Source organism: Panulirus ornatus, chromosome 3 (assembly GCF_036320965.1).
Source record: "Panulirus ornatus isolate Po-2019 chromosome 3, ASM3632096v1, whole genome shotgun sequence".
Classification (NCBI taxonomy): Eukaryota; Metazoa; Arthropoda; class Malacostraca; order Decapoda; family Palinuridae; genus Panulirus; species Panulirus ornatus.
In genome coordinates, this window is record NC_092226.1 from 39,202,600 (window position 1) to 39,222,202 (window position 19,603).

Genomic DNA, 19,603 nt, shown 5'->3' on the forward strand with positions numbered 1-19,603 from the left:
ATCTTTCTTGGCGCTGCGCTCGAGTACCGCCCATCTTGACGACAGACGGGACACAGCTAACCCTCTCATGGTTATGGGAGACCTAGATAAAGTATCTCTTTATCGCAAGAGAGAACATCTTGAAAACCACAAAGCACTGGTGGTGCTGCATAGCTAGTGTTCATAGCAGACGTAGTACGTCTGGTCGTCCGTGGTGGCTTCCTATGATAGTCCTTCCCAAGGAGGCGCGATATCCTGCTATTGTCCTTTTAAAGTGCTGAATTCCCTCCTCAGTTGATCCTCAGGTTTTACGAGACCTGAAAGCAAAACTTTCTCTTTGTTGTCCAGCCATCGTCTATGTATTTCACTTCTTTTCAAAAATGGTTCAATGATTCCTCTGTATTTTTCCCCGTATTTTGGTTTTTTATTTTGTTTTCCGTGTTTTTCGTAATAGACACAACTGATCTCTTGGAAGTTGAAAGACATACCAAATACCACCATAAAGTACAATGCTTGTGAAGGATCTTATGTAAGTGTCCTGCTGGTGAAAATCATGGATTAGTGTGTTGAGAGTAGAAAGACGTACAGATGTTGCAGATATTACATGTAACTAAGGAAGCACAAATAATGTCAGTCGTGGATTTGAAAGGAATCATTTATCAAGTCTGTTCTTAAACGTATCTATGGCACTGCCTTCAACCAGCCTAATTGCAGAATCATTCCATATGTAAAACGTTTGCCCACGAGTTTCCATCCAGGACAATGAGTGATGATATTAGACAAATCTTTTCTGAAGCAGCTTCTTAGATCGAGATTATCGAAGCCTTTGATAACAATAGATTATATTTGATGATCATGTACTTGATACCATATGATCTCAGATCACAATAGTAGATCACTTTTGGTGATTAGGTTCTTGATACCATTGTACCTCATATCATACCTTTTACCTTTCACGCATTAACGATAAGTTATAGTTATCAAAAAAGAAAGAAAATGATAGATTATAAGAGAGAGAGAGAGAGAGAGAGAGAGAGAGAGAGAGAGAGAGAGAGAGAGAGAGAGAGAGAGAGAGAGAGTGGGGGGGTTGTTGGAGTGATGCTTGGAGAGGGCACTTCAGGTCTCCGCCGTACGTGTGACCCTCAGCCAGCTTGTGCTGCGTTGTGAGTTCTTTTTCTCTTCCATTTCTCCCTCCGATGCTGACGTATAGTCGCTGGCAGGATTAACATGGCTGCTCAGGAATGACGTAGAAACTGACATGTTACAGAAACTCGTCCGTTACCGGTAATCTATCGTATTTCATCCGAACACCCAGGTTCTGACCCGGGGATAATATACGTAGCTTTATGACCCAGGGGTAACAAACAGATTCTGACCTAGTGGTAACACACAGTTTGTGACCCGGGGTAACATACAGGTTGTGACCCAGGGATAACGCATACGTTGTGACGGGGGTAACACACGGGGTGTGACCCAGGGTAACACACGAGTTGTGACCCGGGGATAACACATACGTTGTAACCCGGGGTAACACACGGGTTGTGACCCTGGGGTAACTAAGAGGTTCTGAACCGGGAGTAACTCACAGGTTGTGACCTGGTGGTAGCTCATAGGTTGTGGCCCGGGGTAACTCAGAGAACGTGACCCGGGGATACCTCACATGTTGTAACCCGGGGATAACTCGCATGTTGTAACCGTGGGGTAACACACAGGTTGTAACCGTGGGGTAACACACAGGTTGTAACCGTGGGGTAACACACAGGTTGTAACCGGGTGGTAACACACAGGTTGTGACCCTGATATAATTGCACATGTCGGAGGGTAGGTGCGCCCTAATGTTCTCTCGCCTTGTGGGTGTTTTGTCTTGCACCGGAGCTGAGTATAGCCTCCTGATAACAGGATCTTCAGAGCTATTTGTGGCCGATCCAGTTTAGACTCCCGCTGGGCTGGCGTAAATGTCAAGGAACGGTGGCCACACAGGGCCACACGGACCCTCTACTACCCCCCACACCACGCGCCGTCACATCACTGACGAGGATGTCTGTGACCTCTGCTCAACGTGGGAGCGGGTCGAGCGTGTGGTCGTCCACCTTAGGGAATCGTTTGTAGCAGAGGGTGTGAGGTAAGCACTGTTGTGCCCTCACATCTGGCGGCCTCCGTGAGCTGTGTACCGCCGCTCGGTGAGGCCAGTGAGTGTTCACCCTGTAACTCTGAAATGATGTTAGCTAACCTCGTCTTGCCAGCAGGTTCAGACCACTCACACCCCCGGGATGTTAAGATCTGCTCCCTGAGAAACAGAGAGAGAGAGAGAGAGAGAGAGAGAGAGAGAGAGAGAGAGAGAGAGAGAGAGAGAGAGAGAAGGGGGGGAGAGATAGTGGACACAAGTTTTGAAAAATATAAATCTATTTCATATTACATGAATGAAATGTAGTGTAAAAAAAATCTACATTTTGTGAAAAAGTTCGGAAGTTTTACAGTGATTTTCTGAACCACTAATGAGCTGGTGTGAACCCACTGTGCACATACTGGTGTGAACCCACTGTGCACATACTGATGTAAACCCACTGTGCACATACTGGTGTGAACCCACTGTGCACATACTGGTGTGAACCCACTGTGCACATACTGATGTGAACCCACTGTGCACATACTGATGTGAACCCACTGTGCACATACTGGTGTGAACCCACTGTGCACATACTGGTGTGAACCCACTGTGCACATACTGATGTAAACCCACTGTGCCCATACTGGTGTGAACCCACTGTGCACATACTGGTGTGAACCCACTGTGCACATACTGGTGTGAACCCACTGTGCACATACTGGTGTGAACCCACTGTGCACATACTGGTGTGAACCCACTGTGCACATACTGGTGTGAACCCACTGTGCACATACTGATGTAAACCCACTGTGCCCATACTGGTGTGAACCCACTGTGCACATACTGGTGTGAACCCACTGTGCACATACTGGTGTGAACCCACTGTGCACATACTGGTGTGAACCCACTGTGCACATACTGATGTGAACCCACTGTGCACATACTGGTGTGAACCCACTGTGCACATACTGGTGTGAACCCACTGTGCACATACTGATGTGAACCCACTGTGCACATACTGGTGTGAACCCACTGTGCACATACTGGTGTGAACCCACTGTGCACATACTGATGTAAACCCACTGTGCCCATACTGGTGTGAACCCACTGTGCACATACTGGTGTGAACCCACTGTGCACATACTGGTGTGAACCCACTGTGCACATACTGGTGTGAACCCACTGTGCACATACTGATGTGAACCCACTGTGCACATACTGGTGTGAACCCACTGTGCACATACTGGTGTGAACCCACTGTGCACATACTGGTGTGAACCCACTGTGCACATACTGGTGTGAACCCACTGTGCACATACTGATGTGAACCCACTGTGCACATACTGGTGTGAACCCACTGTGCACATACTGGTGTGAACCCACTGTGCACATACTGATGTGAACCCACTGTGCACATACTGGTGTGAACCCACTGTGCACATACTGGTGTGAACCCACTGTGCACATACTGATGTAAACCCACTGTGCCCATACTGGTGTGAACCCACTGTGCACATACTGGTGTGAACCCACTGTGCACATACTGGTGTGAACCCACTGTGCACATACTGGTGTGAACCCACTGTGCACATACTGATGTGAACCCACTGTGCACATACTGGTGTGAACCCACTGTGCACATACTGGTGTGAACCCACTGTGCACATACTGATGTGAACCCACTGTGCACATACTGGTGTGAACCCACTGTGCACATACTGGTGTGAACCCACTGTGCACATACTGGTGTGAACCCACTGTGCACATACTGATGTGAACCCACTGTGCACATACTGGTGTGAACCCACTGTGCACATACTGATGTAAACCCACTGTGCCCATACTGGTGTGAACCCACTGTGCACATACTGGTGTGAACCCACTGTGCACATACTGGTGTGAACCCACTGTGCACATACTGATGTAAACCCACTGTGCCCATACTGGTGTGAACCCACTGTGCACATACTGGTGTGAACCCACTGTGCACATACTGGTGTGAACCCACTGTGCACATACTGATGTAAACCCACTGTGCCCATACTGGTGTGAACCCACTGTGCACATACTGATGTGAACCCACTGTGCACATACTGGTGTAAACCCACTGTGCACACACTGGTGTGAACCCACTGTGCACATACTCATGATTTGTAAGTTTAGCGCAGCTACCTGAAGATGGCGTGGACAATTCCTTCCTCTTAAGTCATTTTCCACTGTAGTGCGTCTTGCAGTCATGGAAGTGTCTTGAGGCTTGACCAGCTGTGTTCTGCGAGTGTGTAGGTGTTGCCTGCTGGTCACTGTGCCAGATGCTGGCAGACCTAATACTTCTACCACTCGACTCGTCATCCTGAGAATTATGATGAAAGAACAGTTTCTTTCACCTCGTTCCAGTTGCTAACCTGAACAATTTCAATATTTTCCAGCCCCTCATGTTACGTTCAGGTCAGGCAGAAAATATCGTTTCTGTCATTCGTGGTCATTTTGCAAGAGATACCCGATGATTTTTACCTGACTGCCAGTAATGGCGTCTCGGCCACCTGCTTTAGCATCTTAGAAGTCTTCAAGAGAGCGTGTCTTCTGTTTTGCCCCTTGTAAGGAGATCGTTTTTCGCGCTGACTGTCCATCATTATGACGATTGATTCACCCCCTGTATGGTCTCACAAGGCCGAAAATGATGGTGAATAAGGTTTCAGTCACTTCTTTTAGATTATACTGTTTCTTCAGATTTTACTGGAGGTAGAAAGAAAACGTGTGTGTGTGTGTGTGTGTGTGTGTGTGTGTGTGTGTGTGTGTGTGTGTATGTGTGTGTGTGTGTGTGTGCTTATAGTAGTGGCACATTTGTGACAGAGTCTGTCGTCTTTAGTCGTGCTCGGCTGTCCCTCCTGTGCCATCAGGTGTTCCAGGTTCTTCATGTTACCTGCTCCTGCTGGGTTCTGCGTTGTGCCCCGGGTGTTGTGGCTGTTGCTGCTGCTGGACTTCTATTTTCCTGCACTCTTGACCTCTCACTGATCAGGTTCTACCACCACATTGACCTCAGTCAGGAGTTCTGTTTCCCCTCACACAGCCCTGGCCTCTCCATGAAATGATTTTCCTTTTCCTCAGTCACGATTCTGTATGTCTCCTATTAGGTCTTTGTCTCGTCCCCAGCCGGTTCGTTGTAGACCATTGTAAATTCATTCCCATATCAGAAGTCATATAGATACCTCACTTGTGGACCGGTTACGTGAAAATTGTTTTCCTTAAAATGACGAATATGTCTAATTTGAAAGTCATGTGAGTCATTAAAATTCAAAGTACTGTTGAAATGTCAGAATACTCCTGACCTTTAATCTTTTTCTGGTGCCAGGTCTTTGTCACTTGTTAGTAGAAGTTTAAAGAGCGAAAAATTGAAATGGAGCGCCTGACAGTAAAATCATAAACAGTTTCCCAAGTTCATGCTCCTCACTTGCCTATTTTCCTGAACGCCCTCACTTGTTAGAACAAGATCTATGATTCGACGACGTTGGACCTGTGGCAAAGAAAATGGAATCCAGAGTACTCAAAAACTGAAGATTATTGGACGTAGAATTACGCACCTCTTTAATATTTTCCAGTGTATTGATCGTCGCTAGTGACGTCAAAGCATCCGGGTATTTTCCAAGACTGACGACAAACAGGCGACGAAGAACCCAGAAAATCGATAACGGTCTGCATCTGTTGTGGCAAATAGCGTCCAAACCTGTGCTGAAGACTTCCATGGATCATGGGGACTCCACTCATTCACAAAGGCAGGAAATTTATCTAAAGTACATTTGATCGTTAGGATTTGACAGCGATACGGTACCCAGAGACCATTCAGGATGAAGACACAACGGCTTTTCATCACTCAACATGGACCACATATGTTAGAATTTTGATGTGTGCTCGTCTTTACTTGTAGACATTGCGTCAGTGTATGAGGCAATACGTCCTTCATCCACCAGTAACCAAAATGGTTCACGTCCGCAGCGATCCGTTTCAGCTCACTTGAGTGTCGACAGATCTCCAAACGGTTTCTTCGTTGTCTGACTCGATTGCAAGACTGGGTTTGATTTCATTGGCAGACTAACGCTAATGACGATATCAACAGTGAGCAGGTCACCAATTTATCTTAACCTTATTTCCTCCTCAACATCCACCTTCGCCATAGCTCACATGGCATCTGTGTGCCAGACTAGCCAGTCGAATCAAACAAGTTTAGTTCATTTGAGAGCTTTGTAGCTGTGACCCGTAAATTTAACATACCATTGTACTTAATATATATATATATATATATATATATATATATATATATATATATATATATATATATATATATATATATATATATATATTTGTCGCTGTCTCCCGCGTTTGCGAGGTAGCGCAAGAAAACAGACGAAAGAAATGGCCCAACCCACCCCCATACACATGTATATACATACGTCCACACACGCAAATATACATACCTACACCGCTTTCCGTGGTTTACCCCAGACGCTTCACATGCCCTGATTCAATCCACTGACAGCACGTCAACCCCGGTATACCACATCGATCCAATTCACTCTATTCCTTGCCCTCCTTTCACCCTCCTGCATGTTCAGGCCCCGATCACACAAAATCTTTTTCACTCCATCTTTCCACCTCCAATTTGGTCACCCACTTCTCCTCGTTCCCTCCACCTCCGACACATATATCCTCTTGGTCAATCTTTCCTCACTCATTCTCTCCATGTGCCCAAACCATTTCAAAACACCCTCTTCTGCTCTCTCAACCACGCTCTTTTTATTTCCACACATCTCTCTTACCCTTACGTTACTTACTCGATCAAATCACCTCATACCACACATTGTCCTCAAACATCTCATATCCAGCACATCCATCCTCCTGCGCACAACTCGATCCATAGCCCACGCCTCGCAACCATACAACATTGTTGGAACAACTGTTCCTTCAAACACACCCATTTTTGCTTTCCGCGATAATGTTCTCGACTTCCACACATTCTTCAAGGCTCCCAGGATTTTCGCCCCCTCCCCCACCCTATGATCCACTTCCGCTTCCATGGTTCCATCCGCTGCCAGATCCACTCCCAGATATCTAAAACACTTTACTTCCTCCAGTTTTTCTCCATTCAAACTTACCTCCCAATTGACTTGACCCTCAACCCTATTGTGCCTAATAACCTTGCTCTTATTCACATTTACTCCTAAGTTTCTTCTTTCACACACTTTACCAAACTCAGTCACCAGCTTCTGCAGTTTCTCACATGAATCAGCCACCAGCGCTGTATCATCAGCGAACAATAACTGACTCACTTCCCAAGCTCTCTCATCCCCAACAGACTTCATACTTGCCCCTCTTTCCAAAACTCTTGCATTTACCTCCCTAACAACCCCATCCATAAACAAATTAAACAACCATGGAGACATCACACCCCTGCCGCAAACCTACATTCACTGAGAACCAATCACTTTCCTCTCTTCCTACACGTACACATGCCTTACATCCTCGATAAAAACTTTTCACTGCTTCTAACAACTTGCCTCCCACACCATATATTCTTAATACCTTCCACAGAGCATCTCTATCAACTCTATCATATGCCTTCTCCAGATCCATAAATGCTACATACAAATCCCTTTGCTTTTCTAAGTATTTCTCACATACATTCTTCAAAGCAAACACAAAGCAGACACAAGAGAGAAATATAACAGTCAGTTGATATACATCGAAGAGACGAAGCTAGGACGCCATCTGGTAAACATGTGATTGTCCAAAACATTGTGTCTCCCCTGATGATGTGATTATTACACGAAAGTGCACTTGGGAACTTTTCGTGTTTCATTTTCCCCGTGGACTCATAGGAATATCTTGATCACACGCAAAATTGTGATCCTTTCCAATATATATATATATATATATATATATATATATATATATATATATATATATATATATATATATGTATATATGTATATATATATATATATATATAGGGAGCAAATGGGAACTTCGGTGAAGGGCGCAAGTGGGGAGGTGATAACAAGTAGTGGTGATGTGAGGAGATGGAGTGAGTATTTTGAAGGTTTGTTGAATGTGTTTGATGATAGAGTGGCAGATATAGGGTGTTTTGGTCGAGGTGGTGTGCAAAGTGAGAGGGTTAGGGAAAATGATTTGGTAAACAGAGAAGAGGTAGTGAAAGCTTTGCGGAAGATGAAAGCCGGCAAGGCAGCAGGTTTGGATGGTATTGCAGTGGAATTTATTAAAAAAGGGGGTGACTGTATTGTTGACTGGTTGGTAAGGTTATTTAATGTATGTATGACTCATGGTGAGGTGCCTGAGGATTGGCGGAATGCGTGCATAGTGCCATTGTACAAAGGCAAAGGGGATAAGAGTGAGTGCTCAAATTACAGAGGTATAAGTTTGTTGAGTATTCCTGGTAAATTATATGGGAGGGTATTGATTGAGAGGGTGAAGGCATGTACAGAGCATCAGATTGGGGAAGAGCAGTGTGGTTTCAGAAGTGGTAGAGGATGTGTGGATCAGGTGTTTGCTTTGAAGAATGTATGTGAGAAATACTTAGAAAAGCAAATGGATTTGTATGTAGCATTTATGGATCTGGAGAAGGCATATGATAGAGTTGGTAGAGATGCTCTGTGGAAGGTATTAAGAATATATGGTGTGGGAGGAAAGTTGTTAGAAGCAGTGAAAAGTTTTTATCGAGGATGTAAGGCATGTGTACGTGTAGGAAGAGAGGAAAGTGATTGGCTCTCAGTGAATGTAGGTTTGCGGCAGGGGTGTGTGATGTCTCCATGGTTGTTTAATTTGTTTATGGATGGGGTTGTTAGGGAGGTAAATGCAAGAGTTTTGGAAAGAGGGGCAAGTATGAAGTCTGTTGGGGATGAGAGAGCTTGGGAAGTGAGTCAGTTGTTGTTCGCTGATGATACAGCGCTGGTGGCTGATTCATGTGAGAAACTGCAGAAGCTGGTGACTGAGTTTGGAAAAGTGTGTGGAAGAAGAAAGTTAAGAGTAAATGTGAATAAGAGCAAGGTTATTAGGTACAGTAGGGTTGAGGGTCAAGTCAACTGGGAGGTGAGTTTGAATGGAGAAAAACTGGAGGAAGTGAAGTGTTTTAGATATCTGGGAGTGGATCTGGCAGCGGATGGAACCATGGAAGCGGAAGTGGATCATAGGGTGGGGGAGGGGGCGAAAATCCTGGGGGCCTTGAAGAATGTGTGGAAGTCGAGAACATTATCTCGGAAAGCAAAAATGGGTATGTTTGAAGGAATAGTGGTTCCAACAATGTTGTATGGTTGCGAGGCGTGGGCTATGGATAGAGTTGTGCGCAGGAGGATGGATGTGCTGGAAATGAGATGTTTGAGGACAATGTGTGGTGTGAGGTGGTTTGATCGAGTGAGTAACGTAAGGGTAAGAGAGATGTGTGGAAATAAAAAGAGCGTGGTTGAGAGAGCAGAAGAGGGTGTTTTGAAGTGGTTTGGGCACATGGAGAGGATGAGTGAGGAAAGATTGACCAAGAGGATATATGTGTCGGAGGTGGAGGGAACAAGGAGAAGAGGTAGACCAAATTGGAGGTGAAAAGATGGAGTGAAAAAGATTTTGTGTGATCGGGGCCTGAACATGCAGGAGGGTGAAAGGAGGGCAAGGAATAGAGTGAATTGGAGCGATGTGGTATACCGGGGTTGACGTGCTGTCAGTGGATTGAAGCAGGGCATGTGAAGCGTCTGGGGTAAACCATGGAAAGCTGTGTAGGTATGTATATTTGCGTGTGTGGACGTATGTATATACATGTGTATGGGGGGGGGGGGGGCCATTTCTTCTTCTTTCGTCTGTTTCCTTGCGCTACCTCGCAAACGCGGGAGACAGCGACAAAGTATAATGAATAAATAATAAAATATATATATATATATATATATATATATATATATATATATATATATATATATATATATATATATATATATATATGTATATATCAGTATGTTTATTTCCACAAAGCTATTCTGTTTCCTGTTATGTTTTCCTCATATGAATACCTCTGACAATGGTTGGGAAGATCCGTATGTGTCATTATGTGAATCCTGTGCCGTTTACCGGGATGTGAAAAATACGTTACTCTGAAACATGTTTTCTTTCATTAACCATTTAAGTAAACATTCCATTTTCCGTGGAGATATCAGGCAGATGTGTGAATTACCGTAAGATATCATCACACAAACACACACCAAGCAAGAAGTGCCACTCTCCTACATTGACGCCAATGCTTCATCTGTCGGCCTAATTTTCAGCTTTGCTCATTGAACTGACGATGAAGAATATCACCTTGCCACAGACGTGAACTCTGATCTTAAACGTGTGTTCTTTGTTCTCGGTTCTCGTAAGGTGTTGCTGCTCGCGCAATCATTTTTTTTTTTTTCTCTTGTATCAGTTTTCACTAGAATTTATATTTGATTTTAGTAGATTCGTCTGCAGCCTAAAGTCTGATTGGATACTGTAAACATGTATTCCTGTTGGCAGTAATTGTTTCCCCTGACGGCAAAGAGATTATCAACCTCAATTAATTTCACTTCCGAGTCTGTGTATGTAGAGTCAAATTAATGCACCTTTTTTGCGTTTTTTTGTTTTCATCTGTAAAAGTTATGTGCCCGGATGTGTGAATTTTTTTGTCATGATGTGCCAGCTGAGGCAGAAATATTATTCACTAAAACCTTATGGCCAGACGCTAAATGTTAAGAAAATTGCACAAGGCTTGTGTTATTCGAGGCTAAAGTGGAAAACGTTCATCAGTTCATTTTGCCATTTTTAGGTCAGTGGAAGGAATAATGTATACATTCGGTACATCCATTTTGGAAGCCTACCTCCGAGTTATTTATGATCATTTCAGATCTTTCCTTTGAAATAGAAAACTGTAAATCTAGAATGAAAAAAAAAGATCGCTTCCTCTAACTGGTCACTGTTCATATGTCTTAATCCCTCGAGAACAGGACGGTACGACCCATGACAGCCTGGTGTCTGACACGACTCTGAAGGTCAGGTGAGAGGCCTGGCCGTCATACTCAGGAGCGGTACAGCCGTACTCAAGGGTCGATACCATAGTGGTGAAGAGATCAACAACCATGGACGACCATTGATAACCTCTGATTATTATACTGTTAATGAACCTCTGATTGGTCGTACATGGAGAGAGTGAGGAAGAATGGATTGATAGGGACTTAAGGTTGTGAATTCTAACTGAACCTCCGGGTAGTGTCTGTGGTGAACTGCTATGGACTAGATACTATGAAGGAGGAGGCGGAGGCTACAGTCACCAGGAACAGTACGTAATCATACAACAATACTGAGGATGACCTACTGGCACATGATACGACCCATGTTTAACTGATGGCAGCTTGTCGCATGGCGCCAGCAACGTTTGCCTCAGACACCTTATCACAAAGTTTGTTTGATGTTGGGTCGATGAAGTTCAACCCGAGCAAATGTAGATGAATGAAGCTGGGACACAGTAAACAGAGGCTTCGATACAGCCATCATCTAACAGGAACTACAGCTGTAGGAAGTCTCGTGAGAGGGACCTGGGAGTCGACATCATCCTGAACCTGTCGCAAGAATCCCACATAAGCAGAATAGTATAGTGGACCAACTATCCGGTTTTTCCTTACATTAGAGGCTCCAGTCACGAACAAAAGCCCACGTCAAGGTCGGGCCTTAATTGAAATAAAGAAAAGCTGATGAAAGGGAAAAAGAGGAGACAAGGGAAAATATTCACGAAGTTTGCAGTAAGTAAAAAAACTGTATTCTAAAATCTTACTTAAGAATATAAGAAAAAAGAGTGAGGGGTGACCTGATCACAATCTTTAAGTCTTTAAAAGAGATCTGTGATGTCGACAGTGAACAGTTTCTCAAGAGTATGGGGATAGAGGAACGAGAGGACTTAACATGAATTTGATAAAGAAACTTGTTAAAAAAGACGTGAAGGAGTATCCTGTAGTATAGGAATAGTGAATGAATGATACAGAATATTTAAGATCATGGTAATGCAGACAACATACATAAATATAAGACGGTATATAACAGAGAATATTCAAGAGATGGGGCCCATGAGTGTAAAACTCCCTCCCGTACAATACAAGTAGGGGAATGAATGACACTACTATGTTCAGTGGTAAGCAGCTTGTTGCATGACATTCCCAATATTCATCTTTGACTCCTTATCTCATGCTACCACCCAGGTTTAATTATGGCAGCCCGTCATATGGCACCAACGATGATTGTCTAAAGCACTTCCCCACATCGCCAAAAACTGACATATCGCTGATAACGCCTTATCAGTTGGTGATAATCACTTTAGCTGTTATCATCTTGACGGGTCGGATGAAGCTGAACTGCAGGTGTACAGTACTGCTTGGCAAGGCAGACTACTAACTCGGGGGCGATAGATAAGACCTTACCTAGACTGTTGCTGGTCACTGTTAAGACGCGGGTTTATTTTGGCACACATATTAATCATATTGTCGACTTCAGGCCCGGGAGGATAGCTCATGTTCACTGCTGCAGCATGATAGAGCGAAGTTGGATGCATCGTAATATGATCTGTTCGCGGAGAGTATATCCCATGATAAGAGAAAGAAGATAATTATCCCATTCGTAGCGTTTTTGCCTGCATGCATCAGTCAATCCGGGGACCTTAACAGTCCATGAATCCTTAAGCGAGGCCTGGTCTACACAGCCAAGATGATACCTGTGATGCACAGAGCCAGGATCAGACCTGTCTTCACAGAGCCAAGACCAGACCTGTCTGCACAGAGCCAAGACCAGACCTGTCTTCACAGAGCCAAGACCAGACCTGTCTGCACAGAGCCAAGACCAGACCTGTCTGGACAGAGCCAGGACCAAACCTATCATGCACAGAAAAAAGACCACACTTTTCATGCATAGAAACAAGACCACACCTGTCTTGCACACAGACAGGACAACTATTGTCATGCACCACAGACAGGACCACACCTATTTTGCACAGGGACAGGACCACATCTGTTAGTCACAAGTCAGGATCACACCTGTCTTGCACAGAGACAGGACTACATCAGTTTTGTATAGAGACAGAATCACACATGTCGTGTACAGAGACGGGACTACACCTGTCTTGCACAGAGACAGGATCACACCTGTCGTGCACAGAGACGGGACCACACCTGTCATACAGAAAAACAGGACCACACCTGTCGTGCAGAGAGACAGGACCACTTTGTCGTACACAGAACCAGGACGACACCTGTCGTGCAGGGAGACAGGGCCACACCTGTCGTGAACAGAGCCAGAACCACACCTGTCATGCAAAGAGACAGGACCATACCAGTCGTACTGCACGGAGTCAGGACCACACCTGTCGTGCACAGAGACAGGACCACACTTGTCATACATAGAGACAGGACCACACTTGTCACCCACAAAGCCAGGACCACATCTATCATGTTCATGGTGCCATTGTATATTTTAGGGCTGATGATATCTTAACATGTTATGAATAACCTTGGAAATGTCATATCGACTTTTTAAGACCCTCAGGCATTCTCCGCCCGCCTGTGGAATGTCTCCATCATTCGAGCTGTTGTGTTGCTGCTTCCAAGGTCAGTCATCATCATTTGTGGCACCTATGGTACGCCTCGATGCTACTATGGTGGGATTCAATGCCACTATGGTGTATCATGGTACCCTCATCGCTGCCATGGTTGGCATAGCTGTTGCATATGATTTCCTTCTCTCCAGGTGGACTGCTGGAAGATTAGTGTTAAAAAAAGAATATGATGGCAAATTATAGGGACCCGTGTGTATATTTCCATCACTGCTGCCAACTTTCCCTGGATTTGTCGCTTCTTTGATGGTTCAGGTTTTTCTGTTGTGGTAAAAGTGAGGGCAGACGACGTGTGTACCAGCGTCCGTCTGAGCATGAATACAGAAAAGCCAGGCTTCTGCCGCCCGTTGTTGTAGCGTGAGCGTTCTGTCTGTGGATATAAACAACGGCGTCTGTTCACGTCAAATTGACTATCATATGATCGGCTGCCCGCAAGTATGTGTAACGAAACAGCTTGTAAACCTGGTCGTATGCAACGGTCGCATTCCCTCTACTCACACGGATGACCACTAAGTTGAGCGTAGGAATAATGAATCAAGTACTTAACTTACAAATCTCTGACCAGGGGTACTGTTATATAGGGCGCCTGTTACGTCAAGGGGTGTTGGGTTTTATTGCCCTATGACTCAGAAGTTATATACTTGGCACTTTTAACTCTTGGGTAGCAACAATTAGTGTTCATAACTCATAAACTTCAATGGGAGGAATGGGCTTCATAACGCGCAAGGTAGGCAGTAGCTGAGATTTGATCAAAGTTCGCGAGATGAAGTAAAGTTTCTTGATTAAAAATTGCTAGTGACGCTGACTCGACCAAGATGGCTGGACTGTTGTCGTCCCAGCGTTGTCCTTCCGTGGAGAAAAGTTTTTTCTTGTCTGGTTGTTCTGTTCCGTCCGGCCGGTCTCAGAATTCTTTTTCTGTTCCTCCGCCGCCTTACTAGATATTACAGTTTCATTCACATGAAAAAATAGATCCTTAAATTCACAGCAGACCAAAATATTGTAGTTCGAAAATCGTGATATATATATATATATATATATATATATATATATATATATATATATATATATATATATATATATATATATATATATATTATCCCTGGCGATAGGGAAGAAAGAATACTTCCCACGTATTCCCTGCGTGTCGTCGAAGGCGACAAAAAGGAAAGGAAGCGAGGGTCTAGAAATCCTCCCCTTTCGTTTTTTTTCTGGGGATTTTTCCAAAAGAAGGAACTGAGAAGGGGGCCAGGTGAGGATAATCCCTCAAGGGCCCAGTCCTCTGTTCTTAACGCTACCTTGCTAACACGGGAAATGGCGAATAGTTTGAAAGATATATATATATATATATATATATATATATATATATATATATATATATATATATATATATATATATATATATATATATTCACCGGAAATTACGATTTTTGCGTAGCATTTCACCTGAACTGCATCAATCCTCATTATGTTATATAATTAGAGAGAAAGTATGGGATCATGTAACAACCACGGTTCATGATTAGATTCAAAGTGTTTTTGTTCATCTGAACAAGTTTCTCTCCTAGTATGAGGAATACGTTCAAAGACTTCAGTCTCGCTTCACAATAGTCTTGGTGGGAGGATCCCGAACCCCTGTATCCCGATGCCCGAACAATATCTCCCAGCAGCCTATTCAGAGAGAGAGAGAGAGAGAGAGAGAGAGAGAGAGAGAGAAGGGGGGAGAGCCTTTAACGCTTGAGCAATCGCCAGGAGAAACTATAAAAGGGGCGAGCTAGTTTATTACTATGATAACACAGTATGGATGGAGGGACAGGGCGTTCTTATTCTTGTCTCGTCTGCCGGGAGAGAGAGAGAGAGAGAGAGAGAGAGAGAGAGAGAGAGAGAGAGAGAGAGAGAGAGAGAGAGAGAGAGGTGGAAGATGACGTCAGGAGAAAATTGGAAATATGGTTCTAGGGGTAAACAGAAACATGTAGGAGAGAGAGAGAGAGAGAGAGAGAGAGAGAGAGAGAGAGAGAGAGAGAGAGAGAGAGGTGGAAGATGACGTCAGGAGAAAATTGGAAATATGGTTCTAGGGGTAAACAGAAACATGTAGGAGAGAGAGAGAGAGAGAGAGAGAGAGAGAGAGAGAGAGAGAGAGAGAGAGAGAGAGAGAGAGAGAGAGTTTATTTAACGAGAGATAGAAATGTGACAATGTGGAGGAGGGAGAAAATATTAAAAGATACGTAAACCAAAAAGAGAAGAGAAATATGAAAAAGGTAGAAACAGAGCGAGGTCAGCGTTCGGTCAAGTGGTGAAACGTGAGGGCAAAAAAAGTGTTCCCGGCGGAGCAAGTTTCTTGGTCCACTTTACATGTTTCATAACAAGTTTCGTCTCGCTTAGTCGGTATCGCTTCCCTTGCAACGAGTTGATTGCCCTAACTACCAGGGCCTGAACCAGCACGCCCCGAACAACCTTGTAAACTCCTGCTGGTTCAGTTCTAGCGATCATAATGAATTCAAAATCCCCCCAGAATTTCTTTGGATATACTGCTATCAAGAACGCCATGAGGAGGCCTTTACCCCAAGCTGATTAGAATTACGTATTCACAGTCTGATAGGTTATTAAGGCAGTCATGCCGTGCGAGGCTGCATTTCTGTCTTATACATGCATAGGTGATTCGTTCTGGGTTTAATCTCAGTTTTGTCTGCCGGTAGTGGATGTCTCCGTCACCTGACTGTCAGTTGCTATGGAAACCGCCTCGTCTCACCCGCTGCGCTGGGCAAGGACTTGGGTTCTACTCGGGAGTGATCGCCCCCTTAACGTCAGTAACTAGTGGGAAGTCAAGCTGTATCGCAGCTTTTGAATTTGAATTAGACACACGGTTTTCGTGACGGGAACGGCATAACGCTTACGTAAACCCAAATGGTTCGAACGGTGACAGAATACGGCAATGAAGGCGTGTGAGGCATAAACGGAGGCACGTGAGTGCCATTATCATGATGCCCATCGCGTTCATGTACGCATATAATCGCCGCCAAAATCTCGTAACAATCACGAATGTTTGGAAAGACCCTGATAACTAGTGGATAAAATAATTCAATGTATTCTGTATTAAAGAAAAGGCAGAGTTCACCTAGAAAAACATTGCTTGGCAACTCACGTGGTATGGACGGGTCGGGCTCGAGATGGAGAAAACGTGCCAGTTCAGCTCAGTGTGTTCTTGACTGTGAGTGAGGGTGTACGGCCGCTCCCAATCGGACGCATATAGTTTCTGTATGTGTAACTTTGATGACTCGCAAGTGAAAATATCAAAGATATTACTGAAGCATTTCACTTTCACATACAATTTGTCTGTTTCTAAGTTTGAGTATTGAAATAATCATTATAACTTTAGATGTAAAGTGCACATTGTTGAGAACTTGTTTTGTTGCTCGTCCCCCAAGATAACACGCCATCTCTAAGGTTTGTACAGTTCCTTATGTAAATTATGTATAATATCTATTGCCTTGATTTATATTAGAAACATGTGATTATTATTTTTTTCTGTGAACACGCTCAAAGCGACTGGTAGTTATTTTGGATTTCAAACTTCTGAATGAGCAAGTTCAGTCCGGACTGTCAGGTGATGCAAAGAGTGAAGGACAAACTTCACGCCGGGACCATCCTTGACAGTAGTTGAATTTCGAAGAGTTTACCCTGATTAAACCCACACGATCAGGGCCGAAGCTCTCACGATCATAATGAAACTAGTTTTCAATCTGCTCGGGGGGGGATTCTTTACCTGGTATGTGTGTGTATATGATTTGTAATAAGCAGCATCTTTGTATTGAATGAAATAGTGTTGTTAGTTTGGAGTATCTGATGAAAATATTTTTTTACTTTTTGTGTTTGCTTGTCTGGGTGTGTGTGTTCTCGCAGTGCGAGGCGTGAGGGAATCTTAGTAGCAGAATATGGTGCTGAAGAAAAGTCAAGGTTGCTCCCGGGAGCATTCAACACCCTATCTGGGCCACGCGTGTTGCACTCTGCTTACGCACGCTTAGTGCACCTTTCGCTCACACAACCCGTTAGCAAGCCACCAGACACTACGCATGCCAGAAACTCATGAAAATATTGTGAATATCTTGAATCGACGGATTCGCTCTCGATATCAGATGTTCTGAGTTTAATATATTCATGTATTTTGATAAAACGACATTTAGGCGTAGCTGTACGAGAAATTCATCAAGACCTGACTGGTCATGCAAGTTGATGTGTTGTTGGACTCGCTAGCAGCCAGTATAAGACAGGTTCCTGGGCCGGGATACACAGTAGTTTGCTCTTACAACTTGAAATAATAAAGATTACTTAAGTTGCTAGAATTGTCAGTAATGCGCAAGCCATTTTTTGAAAGACTTTTGTAAAGTTTCTGTGAAGCTATAAAAGACGCATTAGTGGTCAGCCCTCAAAGATCACAGATGCTCGCTACGTTGGTGCTTAATTGTTCTTGTCAACCCAGGCAAACAACTTGGGCTATGGGCGTCACACATGATCTTTGCCCTTAGTGCGTTGAACACGTAGTACTTCCGCCCATACGACGCTATTGTCGCCAAGGAATTCACGGGTTGAATTATAGGTTGTCAGTTTGTCAGTCTAATGCTTAAATGGTGACAGCGGTATTTCCGTATTTTTCAGTATTTTTAAGAGAGAGCTTCTTTTGTTTCGTTTAACCTTTACCGTCTGTATGTTCTTTTAAATTATATCGTCTAGATGCAAACGTGTTTAGTAACGGTGTGTGAATGTACAAGACTGAGTTTGGAATTACTGATTTTGAAGTAATTTCGCATATTCAAGATCGAAGCGTGTGATTAATTGAAAAGGGAATATCCAGTAGTTTGTATTTGGAATTTGTTAAACGAAATTGCGTAAGAACCATCACACAAGCGGGAAGTAGTGTGTATAAAGAAACACTCTTGGGTGTTGATTGTGCCATTAAACTCGGGTTGGTTTGTCCTCTGCCAACCTCATCTCGGCGACTCGTAAATAAAAGTTTTTTGTTTCTAGTTAGCTTTCAAGGTTGTAATCCCATGTGATCACTTTTTCCTAGGCTAACTGTGCTCCTAATGCTGGAATGATGCCAGCTTCATTATGTTTGTCCTTGTCTAACATTATTTGATATTAACGTGTGACATTTGCGATCAAACATGTACCATCAATCGCCAGTCCATTACTGGTCAGATGTATGTATATATATATATATATATATATATATATATATATATATATATATATATATATATATATATATTATAACCTTGGGGCTCCCTCGGCATCGAGGTTGCACTCCAAGCAGTAACAGTACAAGGTGGGCTCCTTTGGGCCAAGAGGGGGTACTCTTTTATCAACAATGATACGAGCCTAATCGATGTGAATTTTCGCTTGTGTTACCATTTAGAGGCGGAGTCTGCTGACACATGTCGATCCATTTACCTATATATTATGTACATATATATATATATATATATATATATATATATATATATATATATATATATATATATTTTTTTTTTTTTTTTTTTTGCTTTGTCGCTGTCTCCCGCGTTTGCGAGGTAGCGCAAGGAAACAGACGAAAGAAATGGCCCAACCCACCCCCATACACATGTATATACATACGTCCACACACGCAAATATACATACCTACACAGCTTGCCATGGTTTACCCCAGACGCTTCACATGCCCTGATTCAATCCACTGACAGCACGTCAACCCCGGTATACCACATCGATCCAATTCATTCTATTCCTTGCCCTCCTTTCACCCTCCTGCATGTTGAGGCCCCGATCACACAAAATCTTTTTCACTCCATCTTTCCACCTCCAATTTGGTCTCCCACTTCTCCTCGTTC

General features: G+C 43.7%; 1 protein-coding gene across 2 annotated transcripts in view; it reads left to right on the forward strand.

Annotated features, from left to right (window-relative positions):
• LOC139762445 (extracellular serine/threonine protein CG31145) overlaps positions 1-19,603 on the forward strand; it is a 1,101,583-nt gene that overhangs the window by 391,409 nt on the left and 690,571 nt on the right. The window contains exon 1 of one of the 2 annotated variants that reach the window (XM_071687341.1): positions 16,936-17,183. The exons of the other annotated variant lie outside the window; for it this stretch is intronic. The gene's annotated coding sequence lies outside the window, so the exon portion shown is untranslated. Of the gene's footprint in view, positions 1-16,935; positions 17,184-19,603 lie in introns of those variants that run through there. 2 annotated transcript variants of the gene reach the window in all.